Consider the following 15,172-nt stretch of genomic DNA (forward strand, 5'->3'; position numbering starts at 1 on the left):
AAAAGCCAAATAAAACAACAACAACAAAAAAAATCACCAACCAACCAGAAGATCCCCAACAAACCAATGAACAACAAAAAAAAAACTCTAAAAGAAAAGAAACAAGCAACATAATTTACAGTGTTGCCATGGTTAAAATTAAGAACTGAGCACTTGTTATCAGACAATAGACAATTGATGAAAGAAATCAAGAGAAGATCCTGCAATCCACCATGGAGACTGTCCAATAGTTTGGAAAGCGGACTGTCACTTCATCCATCAGGAATTTCTACCACCCAACTGGCTACAAATGTGACCCTGGCTGGCAGGGTGCTGGACTGATGTCTCTAGGATTCTGGGAATCAAATAGTTTGACACCTTTCTAAAAACATACAATTTACCTTCACATTTTCCAAAATTACCAATACAAGGAGACTGCTTTCAGTCAAATACTCTGCAAGCTAAGAAAGTTTGTCCAAAGTAATGCAGAGAATTGGTGAAGATTAGCTCATTGCCCCAAGCACAATTTTTTCTCCTGTACCAGGGGCTGGCTACTATCCTACCTTCAACCTCTCCAAGCTTTTGATGAAGGAAACATATTTGTTCCACCGACACTGATGACTTTTATTACCTTGGAAGAGCTGTAGAAATGTTTTGTATGCACCAGTGATCTCACACACCAGATGAGGAGTATGGCAGAGGTATGTTGGGGTCCAGCCTTCAGTGAGCACGCTCTCAAACTGCCTCTGCACTATGATTCAGACATCCAGAGTTTAGATGCCTCTGCATAAACCACACAGGTGCTATCCCCACCCACACATGGAAGAAAGGAGTTTATTCAAGTGACCCTTATTCCCTCAGCACAGCAGAAAGAAGTCTGGATAGTCTCTACACACGGCAACAAACATGGCAAGCACTGAACCTGCAATTACAGCAGCCCATGGGGACAACAGAAGCACCATTACTCTAGGAAGACCAGAAACTACAGAGGAGTTCCAGCTCAGCCTCCCAGTGTACCCAGGGGCACAAAATCCACTGCCACAGCTGCAATGTCTTGCTTGCTTAACTACCCACACAGAACCAGTTCTGTTAGGACTGTATGGAGGGACGAGTCATTCAGGCCAAACACAAATGTCTAAAAACAGCAGCAGGGTGGAGATTATATTTTTAATTATTTTGGAACTGAAGTGCTGCAGCAGCCTGACACTTAAAAAAAAAACAAAACAAACAAACAAAAAAAAAAAAAAAAACAAAAACAAACAAAAAAAAAAAAAAAAAAAAAAACGAAAAAAAACAAACAAACAAAAAAAAAAAACCTCAACATTTTCCTCAGCAGCAATATTCTTAAAAGGGTCTGCAGAAGTAACATGTGACAGATACAGGTGCATTCAAAAATACCATTAGCTTCCAAAGTGACTTTTTTGTGACTGGTCAGGCTTGGACTTAGCAGTAAATTGCAGCAGTCCTTTTAAAGAAAAAATCACCTCTGACTGCATTTGTGAAACAAACATACAGAGATTAGAACTGCATGGAAAACTGCTTCTCTGACAAACCACCCCAAATCTTTTGAACAGTGTATTTCATTTTAGCCCCATCTCTACAGAACATGGTTAGTTAATCTCACATTTAACCCTCTGTGCCAACATTTGCACAGTTTCTGTTGCCATGCTGGAATCTGCACATAATGTCATCTGGCTCAGCGCTCATGGTGCTCCAGGGATCAATTACCATTTTATACATCAGTGTTTCATTACTGAGCCGTGAATGTCCTCCAGCCAATCAGACCCCTAGCTCCGCACTCCAGGACTCTAATCTTTGAAAATTAGGTATTTGGCAAGATACACTGTAAGAAAGAAAAATTGCTGCACTCATGCTGTTTTGAATACATCCAGCATCCATTCAAAAATACTGTCATTGCAGTGGCCACTAGATGTTTTCAGTGATGTGATTAAAAAGGAAGCGATGATAATTTTGGAGTGGAAATGCACTCTCAGCTGTCACTTCTCTTGGAAAATAATGAGCTCTCTTCCTTGTTATGTTCACTGCAATATATCTTTGGAAAAGTCTTATAGAGATTAATGCTCAATTGCTTTAAATGAGCTTAGCTTTATTTATTCTACGAGAGGATCTGGTCCCAAAGTCCCAATAAGCAATTACTTCACCATCCTCATTAAAGGAAAATCCTATATGGTAGCTAAAACAGGACTTTGGTCCCGTGTCTCCCCTGTAAATTCAGTGATAGGAGATTTGGCATGCTTTACATCAACAAGCCATGCCTAAGTCCGTAGTTTAAATGAGACGAAGATACACAACAGCAAGCACTGTAAATCTCTGCACAATAAGACAAACTCGACATTTCTGCCACTCATCTTCAGCTTTGCTGCCTCCTCCCCATGGGCTGCCACAGGACTTCAGTGAGCTGGCAGCACAGGAAACTCATCTGCAGTACTACAAGTACCTGAAGTAGTTAATTCTTCTTGAGCAGCATCTCTGTAGTGGAGACTTTGGGGAACAGAAGCACCGCATGCCCAGACAGACTGCCTAGGCCCCTTCTGGACTCTAGGTAGCAAGAAGGGAACTTTGCCACTGGGAGAAAAACCCTGGGGAAAAAGCAATTGTGCTTTTCAAAACCACTGCAATTCCAGTCATCTGTTTTGAAACTGCAAGTGCTGTAAAGTGACAACACACAAGCCACAACCACATGTCGGAGAGTTTGTTTTAAATCACGAGGTGAAAATAAGATTCTATTATAACTCTGTTTAACATTCCTGGGCTGGTATGCAGCTATGCAGCCCACGCAACACCACAGCTGTGGTAGCAAGGTCTCAAAAATCTGTTCCGACAGGAGAAAGCACCAGAACCAAAGGTTAGGACAGTGCCAAAAGTTTCAGACAGACAGCTGCAATCATCCCCATGCAGCCCTTCCTCTTCCATTACTTCTAACAAACCAGGTGAATCCAGATGGTAGGACAAAAACTGGCTCATGTTTGGAAAGCACTTTTTGCACAAGTTTCACAGTTCAGCAGATCTAAGGATCAAAGTTATACTGGCCACCCAAAGTACAAACATTCACTTAAATAACTACTGTAGAGAATTGGGGCTTTCCACACCTTTTGGAAAGTAATTGCACTTCAAGCAGAAAATATTTGAACAAAGTGATAAAAACCCTCTGTCATGCAACTTAAAGAGATCAGCCCCCATAAAGGCTTCATGAGCCATTAAAAAAAAAGTAAAGGAAACCTGCACAATTGACACATAACTGGCTAAATACTAACAACCAATCACATGACATTTCCATTACTTTAACAGAGATTTTGTGAACTCAAGGCTGGCATTCTGATGAGCAAATATGTGCAGAACAGCAGCAGGGAACATATGTCAGGCACTGAAAAAATATAAATTTTTAAATCCTACCTTTAGATGATTCTTCAAGAAAAAAAAGATCTGTTTGGGATGTGATTTGTCCTCCTCCAGATACTAATACAAGGACAGAACTCTAAATTGTCTCTTCAAATACACACACAGAGAGTAAGTTTTCGCACATGGATTTTTGTGTCTGGATGGCAAATGCTGTTCATTTTCAAACTAGCGTAGTCCAGACTCTCACTGTACCAGCTGAACATCTCAGAGATGCCACAGAGTTCCTAATCCTCCTCTGGGCCCAGGAATGGCCTGCTTGCTCCTTTTATGTGCTAGAATTCTCCAAGTGTGCTTTAAAGCCACTGAACAAAGGAAACATAGCAGTTAAGCGTGGGTTTGTAGTACTTCACCATCTTCAAACAATGATTTTAGTGACTATCATATAAGTACAGATTTCTCTCTCTGACACATGTATTCACAAAATGTATAAAGCTAATGCACTAGATCTGTTGTGTCCTCCATTAATAATTTTGATTATTGGCCATTTTATGCATATACAACATGTGCTTCAAAATATAGCTTTTTTTTTTTTTTCCCCATTCTATAATGACCAACTTGATGTGTTTGATGTTTTTAGAAATGGCTGTGCTGCTTGCTCAAAGCTCTGGGAGACCACAGTAATCCTCTCCCAATTTGAACTGGGCTTCAATGAGGCTCACAGAGATGATCTATTCTGGTGTTTTGGCACTAACCATAAAGAAAAACATAGATCAAGGTTTTCAAGACCATTTCTGCCAGAGACACACTCAAATAAACAAGTGAGACAGTGACAATTCTATTTCAGTTATGCCTTCAATGCTCAGAGATGATACAAGTGGTATTTTCAGCTCTGTTAATAAGAATATAAATTAAAAGTGCCATTCCCACTTTACATTAAAATCATTGGTTACATGTATCTATTAGTCTTCTGAGTTTGAGGGGTTTTTTTGGTTTTTTTTGGTTTTTTTTTTTTTTTTAAGATGAAAATAAAGCTTCTCCAGGAACTGCTAAGTGTTGATAATAACAGAATAGAACACAAAGCCATTTTTCTCTGTCCAGGAGGAAATATTTACCATCACAATCCTGACACATGTACTCTTGTTGCCAACACTCAGCACGCCTGTCTGCATGTGGATCACCCACCAGCCCAGCTCTAGAATGCATCCTGTTTACTATTTAGGACCAGAGTTAAAGCCAAACCAAGCTCCACCTCCCAAAAGGCAGAAGAAGGGCAGCTTGTGCAGATGTTGAAATTCTGGTGAGAAAGACAAACTATAAACAGATTTCCTAAAATATCTACCTTGGGACAGTCTTATCTAGCAATTTCACTAATTCCCTTGATAGGAAAAGTAGGGGACTGTGAATGAAATCTGCAGACAACATATAGCTGAGAAAGTCTGTCAACCCAGAGGATGGGCAGAAGTGTATTCAGAACATTTGAGGACTAAAACAACTGACAGGAGGTACAGCTTGTAATAAAGCCAAGTGCAGTCATGCACTTCAGGATTAAAGAAATATGTTCTGCAGTTTGAAAGCTCAACAGTTGGAAGTGATATAGAAAGGGAAAGATTTGGATGGTTTAGTGACTCATGGCAAGAGTGTAAAAAAGACAGATGTTGTTCGAGTTCTCAGTGAGGAATGGGAAAATATGCAAAACACTAGTACAGTCTCAGCTGGAACAGTGTTATAATTTCAGGTTACAGAGTTCAAGAAAGGTTATGTGACACTGGAATAGTGTAAGGAAAGGTCAGCAGGGTGACCTCTCCCATGAGACAAAAGGGCAATGGCTTTGCTACTAGAGCAAAACAAGTTCCTCTTTGAGGGATAAAAAAATAAAGATACAGCAGTATGAACCACCTAAGAGGCTTAGGCCAGAACTTGAAAAAAAGGCTTTCAAAAAAAAAGAAAAAAAACTATTAGGCAGGTAGGAGACTGACTGTTCAGTACCTGAAACTCTACAGGATGGTTGCTGAAGACAGCCAAAAACATGGCTGTCAACAAGAAATGCAAAGTTGGTCCTGATAATATACATCCTCACCATCTACAGCCCAGTGAGCACACCAAACAAGATTCAGGAGCTGCTTTGTTACCCTAGAACCTCCCAGACCTTCCCCCACCTGACACCCCAGAGACATGGTGTTTAAGTGTATGGAGAGTTCATGACACAGACACAGTAGAAGCTTCTTTGGCTTCCCAAATCTCTACACAGTTGAAAAGGGGGTAACTTCTTCACAGAAAACTTGAGGCTATGCCCAAACCACGTCAAAAAAAGACAACAAAGGGAGGGTTGTGGAAAGCACAGCAGGTCACTCAAAATTAGTTAGAAGACACACAGTTCTAAAGGAAAGGAGGTTGTTGGTGGCTGAGGGCTTTAGAAACCATCACTGTGATAGCAAATGATTCACCCTCATGGCTGAGCTTCCTCACTATTCCTCAACACTGCCCAACAAAATTAAGAGTGCAAGCAGATTCAAATAAGTGCAGTTGACCATCTTGCTACTCCAAATTAATCTCTGTTTCAAAGAAAAACATGAAGTTAAAAAGGGGACAAGGGTGAGAGAAGGAAAACATAGAGGCTAATTAATGTCAATCAATATAAAGACCCATGACTGATGCTTTTGACATTACCCTTCCAGACAGTGTTCCTGCAGACACTCAAGTGAGCGTGAGGCAAGTGCGAGAGTACTGCATTAGAAGTGGGATTACTTAGGAGGTGCCTGGAAAATCCACATAACACAAAAACATCTTTCTCTAATACTTATATAAAAATAACCTTTCCATATGTAGCAGTATAGAGACCTGTGGATGTTTATGCCTTCTGTAGCATCTCTACAGAAGGCATCTCTTTTGCATCTCAAAGGCTCAAAATGCCTCTGTAGCAGGATAGAAATTAGACTCCACATAACTTCCATTAACTACTGCCTCTGCCACAGGAGATGTGCAAGGAAGGAGAACTACCCCTACAAGCTAGCTTTTCTTCTGTGAATTTACCACAGAATGCCACCTTAGATTTAGAGAAGACACAAACAGAACAACTTGCTCATTTCAGACTTTTTTTTCCTACAGCCAAATACTTTGCCAACAGAGGGACTTCATGTATATGTGTATTTGCAGTTACTTTTTGAATTCTACTCAAGCTTCAAACCTTACAACAAAACATAGGGTATTTTTAGGTCACCTGAACTCCCTACCCATGAGAAGAAAGTGAGTCATTAGTCAATTACACAGTTTATACAAACAGAAATTACCGATTTCCCTCTATTCTTTGGATCACAATCTAGTACTTTCACTATTCTGCATCTTTGGGACTGGCAAATATGACATCCCCTTCATTAAACACTATTCTGAAAGTCGTCATTGCAAGACCAAAGACAATTTCCTACTCTTAACCAAGAACTGGCAGGAAGTTTTGCTAAGCAATGAGAACATCAGAGTGGAAACTATCTGTATATTGTAACTTTTGAATTCCAAATGAAATGATAATCAATTATTTGAAGTGTCCCTGAAACTAGCAGTGTGTGTTCCCATGTCCCCCGAACCCTCTGTTACAATTCACCTGAAACACAACTGCCTTTGGCCAATTCTGTACTGTTTTTACACAGCAGATGAACTCCTGCAAGACAAAACTAGACAATTATTTTTCCCTGTTCCTCCAGAAGTGCCCTGGCTGCTCAAGACAGCTGCTGTACTTTGCAGGCACCTGCACTCTCTTAAATTTTAGTTTTAATGTCAAAACTAATTTTTCAGCCATCAAAAGTTCAGCTTTCTACATCGCCAGCAGCTCTTTCTAGAAGGCTGCTCAAGTATCATGGCTGAGTGGCAGTTTCTTTACAAGTTTCTTTGCTGGAGGATAACCTCAAAGACCATCTTAGCCGGTCTAAACTTCTGCTTAACGGAAGGCACATCATGGTTTTTAAGTGAAAACAACAGTTTTAAAGGATTGCAGCAGGTGGACATGAAAAGAGATGACACACTATCCCTTATCCAAAGCTTAAAACAGAGCTTACAGCTGGGAAAGAGCAGACACATTCCTACAGATTGGTGTAAATCACAAATAATTTAATCTAAGCTGGAGAGTGAGTACCCTGAAAAGAGCTTTCCCTTTGAAGCCCCATAACTTCTGAACTCCTTTGGAAGAGCCCAGCAATGTCTCAAGCAGACAGAAAATGCTGCTGCATTTTCTGCCCTGTCTACAAGACACATCCTACTGTCTCAGTTTACTTGCACTTCTAGCAGGCACTCTTCAGAACTTCTTGGCTTTCTCTCACAGATGTGTCCACCACCCTAGAGGAATGTTCCATTCCCAAGCTCTTTTTCACTCTTTACTCTGCAGTTCTGACATCAGCACTGGGAATTCAGCAGGGCAACACAGTTTTAGGTCTTGCATCACTGTTGGGTCTTGTTAAGCAGGCAGTGCCTACCAAAAGCATTTTACTTTTTTCACCTTTATTTCATGAACAACATGAAAAAGCTGAAATGATTTCATGCATAAAGCATTTCTACATCCTTCACAGCCTTCTTCCCAGAAGAGATACAGGAAATAACTTCCCTTTTCTGAAGAAAGCAATTTTCCCCAGTTTCTTACCAGTTGGCTCAACATCAACCAAGCAGTGGAGAATTTACACCGGAGATGCCACTCAGTCAATAAACAAATCTGCTTTGTACTCAACCACAAAAAGGCTGAGTATCAGCTCAGCATGTCATACTTCTCCCTCGGTCACTGGTCGAGACTACAGAATCAAGACATCAATTTCAATAAATATTTTCACATTAAAGAATCTGGGAAAAAGCCAGGAACTTCAGCCAATCAGATGAATATACAGTAAAGCCAAGCAGTTCCCTATGGTTAACCTGTCTCTGGAAACCGGCCTCTTAGCAAGTAATTTACATCTCATGCTCATTCATATTTTAAAATGGTCTTTTAAAAGCTGTTTCCTACATGTCAGTGTTTAAGGATCTCAATAACTTTTTGCTTTTCTTGCTGCATCCCCCCCATTCAGCTTTGACCTAAAAGAGCACCAGAGCTATAACTGGATCAATCACATCGCAAAATATCCTGCCCCAAAAGAGGAAGGTCAGTGTTCAAAGACAAAGGACAAAGGTCTTTTGCCTGATATCATTAGCTGACTGCAAGATAATCTGTGAACAAACAGCACGTAAGTCTGACCCCAACAAAGCATTCTTGACCATCCTTACAAAAACTTGAAAATATGCTTCCTTCCTGTTCAGTAGGACAAGATTCCTGTTCCTCTCTACAATTCCTGTGTCAGCAACATCAACACTGCCCTTGCTGATTTCCCAGTCCACCCGCAGCTGCAGGGATTTGCAGATACATTCCCTGTCTATTTTGTATATACTCACAGTAGTACTTGGAAGCCACAACAGGGTTTCTTGAGACAAAAGGTCAAATTCTGCAAATTACTGCAAATTTCAGCTCTGTCAGAATTCATCTGCAGTCAAGAGCTTCTTCATGCTCTTGGGACATGTGGGACAAACCAAGATGTTGTGGGACAAGTGAACTACAGCACGGTGGATCTAAAGTTTCAGAAAGCAATGCTGGCAGCCACATCAACAGCTTTCCCCTTGCAGTGCTCAACTTATGTTTCAGATTTACATTGGATTTACGTAACATTAGTTTTAGTCAATCACTTACTGTCAGGAGGAGATTTGTATATGACATGGGTATGACATGCCCCAAATCCAGCACACCTGGGCCAGCTCACTCCAGTGCAGGGCTAAGTAAACATAGCCACATCGCATTCCATGCTGGTCTATGCGTAGCAGAGCCACCTTCTCCTAAGGCTTTAGGGATCTACTGGACCTGAGCTAACAGAGTGCTGTGATCTCCTTCCCACAACTACTTGTCCTGCAGATCAGCCTCTGAGACATTAGATGGACTGAGGTTGTATCCTCAAGTCAGAGTGTTTCTACACACCCCAGTTCTCTACAACTCTGAAAAATAGATCAAGACCTGTGCCAGGTTTTGGCTCATGTGACTTCAACCCCTGATCACTATCAACATTCATAAAGCACTCTGCTGAAAAGACAACATTTTCCCTGAATCCTGCACTAAGCTCTTAGTCACTTACTACATTTTGGCCTACAATAACAGAATTCCACTGTGTATTTTAACTGAATATATTATTCCTCATTAGCAGTCTCAGGCTGTTACAAGTCTTTAACCTAGCAAAACATTGAGTGCAACTACTCTATAAATGATAACACTCCCATGATGAGCAAAATGTTTCTTGCTCATCAGGTGGAGCGGAGGTACCAAATCCAGCTCCACAAGTTGTGAACCACCTCACAGGCAGTGCAGACTGAGCTGCAAACCCAGCTTCTGCACTAAAACTACAGCTACCACAGGGCAAGGTTGAGGGGGGAGAAAGAGGAAGAGGGAAGAAGAAGAAAATTTCAAGACTCTGAAGAAATCTCATCCCTACATTGAATGAAAGTGCATGTGCTTAAGTCTGTGTATGAAGTCAGGGCATATTCAGGTAACTCAAACCTAACTAGGATGCTTGCAGCCAGCATCTTCAGCCACCATTCCTTAGGAGCTGCTGCCTTTCTGCAGTCCCTAGTAAACATGCAATACCCACAGCAACATCCATTTCTACCCACACATGTCAAACAGGCTACCACCTCAAGTTCCCCGAAATCACAGTTCTACCAAGTCTGTGGACCTTAAATTACCTTACAGAACCAGCCACAGAGAAGAAAACTTGACTGTTGTATCCCAGGGCTAGGAGAGAGGAGAAAAAAACTAACATGCAAACCAGCCAACAACCCTTCATGCCAAATGAGCAATTTTATTAAGGAAATAACATCTGAACAAGGCATGCTGCACACACACACATTCTGCAGCTGGAATCTCTTGAGCTGATGTATCTCTTCATGATACATAAGTAAGAAAATAATTCAGCTCAGCCTTGGAGGGCTGGTGTTAGCGGCTATGTGATCCTATCAAGCACAAAGGTTGGTAAAAAGCTAAGCACAGACATTAAAAGATAGAGCTAATCTGCTAAGAATCACCTTTCCCGCCACCACCCTCACAGTGCACTCTGCAGACAAAAAATTATTTCAGAGAGTCACCAATGTTCAGCCTCAAGGAAAGGGTTCTGTGAGCCACCACAGCTCATGGGAGCTATCTATCCCCTTCCCCAAGTCCTCCTGCTGCCAGACTGCATGTGTTAGAAGGAATGTCTCTGCATGCAAAGAGGGGACACTCTGCACCGTGGCAGAGAAAACTGCTGTCCATTGGTATGGTTAGAAAAACCTCTACTGAGAGTGCCCCACAAAGGAAAAAGCAGAAGCAGCACCAAGACCACACCATGCTGCCGTTGTAAATTCTTACTGTAAACCTACATGATTTATCATACTTTAGGCAATAACAACAAAGCACTACACAGCACTGACATACTGTTGGGCACTTGCTGAAATACAGAAGTCAACTATACAGAAACAAAAGAGATCTTCCCAATTTCACATAGCTGACCAGCTCTAAGAAGTAACACTTTATTGCTTTGCTACCCCCATGAGCATCTCTGATCAGTGACAGAACAGCCCAACACCTTCCCCTTTCAGTCTGGGGTACAGTGGATGGATACATAACTCTGGCTGTCACAAGCAAGACAAGCACCCTGGTTGTACTGTCTGACTAAGAATCTTTCCCCCTTGTCAGTGGCATTTGAAGGAAGTTGTTCTGCACCAAAGAGAGGGCATACAAAAGATGCTCCACAAAGGAAAGTTCCTGCCATCTCACTGTACTTGCAGAATAGGATTCCTTCTGCTGATATGCAAAGTCAATCATAGTCATACATCTGCTAAATCACAGCAAGATCCTTCCACAGCACCACAGGTTTTCTATTTCAAATGGATTAATAATTTGCAGGCAAGATACTTTCCTGACCATGCAGAAAAATCATGACAGAAAGGATGTATCATTAACACATTTCCACTAAAAGATCACACAGAGAGATGTATCAGGAGAGATGACTAACCCTTCTGTTGAGAGCAGATCCACGAGAGGAAAGAAATTCTAAATTATGATTTTCTAAATACCATGATAATATTTAGTCACTAAGTGAAAAATCTTTCCAAGACATAAGAAGTAGCATAAGAGACATGCTCTCTTTTCAGGAAATAAAAGTGAGAACGTAACTTCCATTTTCCAGTAGGAGGGACTTTGGTATAAGAGATCCCAAGACCACACAGTTCAAGACGAAGAAAAAGCCTTCATCACCCTTTTCACCCAATTTTTACCAGTACCACCCAGAGGCTTCTTAATGAAGGGGGAGCCTCTTTTTGAGCCAGGAGATGGAGCCAAAGGGACACTCCCTACTGCGAAGAAAGGGTGCTATGCAGGGATAAAGAAATTGGGATAGAAAAACTCAATTTCTATTGTTGAGGGTGTTGCTATCAGTCAGCATAAAACGTCAATTCACAGGTGCTGTACAATACAAGGGACAGCTGCATCACTCAGAAGATAGCTCTAAAGAAGTTGAGACACCACCCACCTGAGCTAGCAAACACCAGTTATTCCTCTTAATCACAATTTAAGACTATCTCAGAATTAGAAAATTAGGACATATACTAGTTTCTAAGAAACATGCTGACCAGAGATGTCAGGCACCAAAAGTACTGTCAGGAAAGAGATGAATTAACCTTCATCACCAGAACTGCTGCTGTTTCAGACACTAATGCATGATATTTCTGAACACCAAAGGGTCCAGTTCAGATTATGGATGCATTCATAAACCCCAGTTCTGTGAGCCAAATGCACACACAGTGCACTGTTGTGCAACACAATACTTAAGAGGCTTCCCATCTGCACTCCATTTCAAAGCATATTTTATTTGTTAGCTTCATTTAGAAGGTCCCCCAGTTCCGCTGCAAGAAAGGACCCTGCCAAAACTTAGCTGAGTAGAAGCACTGGATTTGTATCGCCACAAAGTAACTATGAAATAAGAATGAAGTACAGCTCTGATCTACATGTACCAAACACATTAAACACCAATAGACTTTTGTTTGCTTGGGGATTAGGAGATATTTAAGGAACATGATGGTTGTGGCACTTGAACGCCACCAAAAGCTCTCCTAACTGAAAGCCAGGAATCGTGATAGATTTAGGAAATCATAATTCAGCTCTATTTTTTGCATCCAGTTGAAAGACTATATTTTCCTTATTAAAAGCCTTCAGTACGCTGGCTTGCCAAGAGAAGCTTCTCTGCAAGGCTTTCGGCAGCACTTTCATTTTAAAAATCTGGTTTTCGTATGTCCTAAAGGAAAGCATTTTGTGCCTGGAGTTGTAAAGATTTTCTCCAAACGAACTGTTTAGTGGTTTTGAACCGAGTCCTGTCCCCACGAGAACGCGTATTCTCCTGCCAGATCCCAAATGAAGTTTCTGCCCAGCCCCGAGCCCGAGGCCCCCAGCACTGGGTGGGGAGAGTCCCGCAGCCCGCGGGTCACCGCGGCTCCCGCCGCCCGCACGGACCCTCCGGACCCCGGCAGCCGGGTCCCCCCGGGCCGCCGCACACCCGCCCCGCTACGGCCGCGGCACAACTCGCGGCTCCACGCTGCTGTCCGCCCGGCCTCCCGTCCTTCAGCCGGGCGCAGCCTTCCCCGCTACCGCGGGCGACACGGCCGGTCCCCGCAGCCCGCCCCCCCAGCCCGCTCATCCGCTCCATCACCTGCCGGCGCCGAGCCGCGGAGCCGGAGCGCGCCGGCGGCGGTGGCGGCTGCGCTGGTGCCTGCGCCCGTGATGCTGCCTGTGCCCGTGATGGTGCCTGTGCCGCTGCCCGTGCCCGTGATGGTGCCTGTGCCGCTGCTCGTGGCTGCTGCTGCTGCTGCTGCTGGCAGTGCTGCCGCCGCTGCCGCCGGCGGAGAGGCACCTTCGTCCGCGGCGCCGCCGCCTCCCGGCGCGGGGCGCGGCTGCAGGCGGCCACGCACGGCCCCGAGCCGCCGCCGCGCCCCGCCCCGCCCGCCGCGCAGGTGGGAGCGGCGACCCCGGCGCACGGGGACACCCCCCTCCGCCCGGCACCTGGGACAGAGCCGGGCCCGAGCCCCCGGCGCCCACCCTCCCGGAGCTCCAGCCGCCCCCGCCGGGGGGATGTGCCGAACAGTCTTACGCTGCCTTCGGGCACCTTCACAGGTCGCTTTCCAGCGGCACCTGCTCTAGATGGTGCTTCTCACATTTGCTCCACCCGAAGCAGGCTCCTGTTGAAAGGTGTCCTGTGTATGCCCCCCCCCCCCCCCCCCCCGTTAAAAATATTTCTCACTCGCGAATTCCAAATTAAAATCCCCACTGCTACCTCCACAAAACTGCCAGGAGCTGTTTCCTTCCCCAGAGCCTGGCCTGTTGTGCCAAAGCCAAGTGTCTTTATCACAAGCTGTCATTAACATCTCACGGCCATTTTCCAGGTGTGTGGCAGCCAATTCCCGGCAGACCTAACAGCAGCTAGTATTATATTTTCTACTTCTGCCATCTAAAATATACAGCTGTGGAATGGCCATCTCCTGATACAGAAGTTTTGGCCATAGACAGGTAGAAAACACATTGCTATAACTGGGGGGTTGGGGGGGGGGGGGGGGGGTGAAGCAGAAAGGTATAATGATATTTGGCCAGAGAGTGAGCAGATCACAACTGTAATCAAGATGGACAGGGATTAAATTCTTCTGCTGAGTCCCATGTTGTACTCAAGCCATCTTTTAACAGTTTAGCTTTGCTCACATCAGTTCTGGCTCCCAGAAGTACTACCCTGCACAGAAATAACTGTCCCTCCTGTTTTTCAGGATTTTCAGCGCGATTTTCAGCCTTCTATGAGCTTAGAGGGAGACAAGAGTTCTAGAGGAGACAGAAGAGCCTCTAACTAGTGTTCCTTGGAGCGAAATGCATGGCCTGATGTCAGTGCCTCAGCTTCCAGGGAGCACAGGCAGTTAATTAGATGCCAAAATGAAACACACCAATAGTTAACATATCTAGAGCTAACCAGAAGGGAAGCTTTCAATCCTTGGGATGTGCGACTTTCTGGGGCTCAAGACTGCTAACCAGGAACTTCCTCCCTTCCCACCATGATTCATGGCCTGACATCTTCTGAGGAAAAAAAAATACACAAACTCATAAGCCCCTTCATTTAAAAAGCAGAGACCAAATTTTGAGCACAGTGAGAAAAGGCTGTGATGGCTGTGTGCATCTTCCGAGCAGCAGAGGGGCTGGGAAGTTCATCCAGGATATGGACAGCAAACTCCATAGCCTCTGTTCAAGAGGAGAGAAATGCTACCAGCATTATTTTCCTAGGAAAATAAGTAGCTCCCAGACAATTCCTGCCCAAGGCCTCCCCATCACCTCTTCTTTTACATGTATTCCTCTGTTGCAAAACAGAATCAAAAATTCAGAATGTTAATGTGGGAGGAGAGGTTGTTCTGAGTCCCCACCCAAAAACTGTGTTTTGCCCATGGCCTGGTTATTATAAGAATAGAAAAGAGTTTTGGAGTAGGAATCACACCCTGAGATGTCTCCTTTGGTGTCACTATTTATGCTATAATTATAAACAGAAAAGAAACTACAGCAGTTATTCTGCACACTCTCCTATCATACTTGGATGTCCAGAAGGATCCAGCAAATGTTTATCCTATGGGCCACAAAATATGACCCAAATTTCCTATTCAAATGCAAAGTAAAACGCAAAGTCCTGCCTGGTAAAACCTTGGCTGAAGCAGCCTAGGGAGTGAGAAGGTGGTTTCTCACACTGACTGGCCTGAGGAGGCAGAGTAGAGAGGGAAATGGCATACAGGG

At 43.6% G+C, this 15,172-nt stretch overlaps 1 protein-coding gene across 6 annotated transcripts in view; it reads right to left on the reverse strand.

Annotated features, from left to right (window-relative positions):
• Positions 1-15,172, reverse strand: part of PDZD2 (PDZ domain containing 2) — a 201,078-nt gene that overhangs the window by 101,916 nt on the left and 83,990 nt on the right. The window contains exon 1 of one of the 6 annotated variants that reach the window (XM_085567093.1): positions 1-12,979. This exon is cut by the window's left edge and continues 19,949 nt beyond it. The exons of the other annotated variants lie outside the window; for them this stretch is intronic. The gene's annotated coding sequence lies outside the window, so the exon portion shown is untranslated. Of the gene's footprint in view, positions 12,980-15,172 lie in introns of those variants that run through there. 6 annotated transcript variants of the gene reach the window in all.

This window comes from Lonchura striata, chromosome Z (assembly GCF_050655825.1).
Source record: "Lonchura striata isolate lonStrDom1 chromosome Z, ASM5065582v1, whole genome shotgun sequence".
Taxonomy (NCBI): domain Eukaryota; kingdom Metazoa; phylum Chordata; class Aves; order Passeriformes; family Estrildidae; genus Lonchura; species Lonchura striata.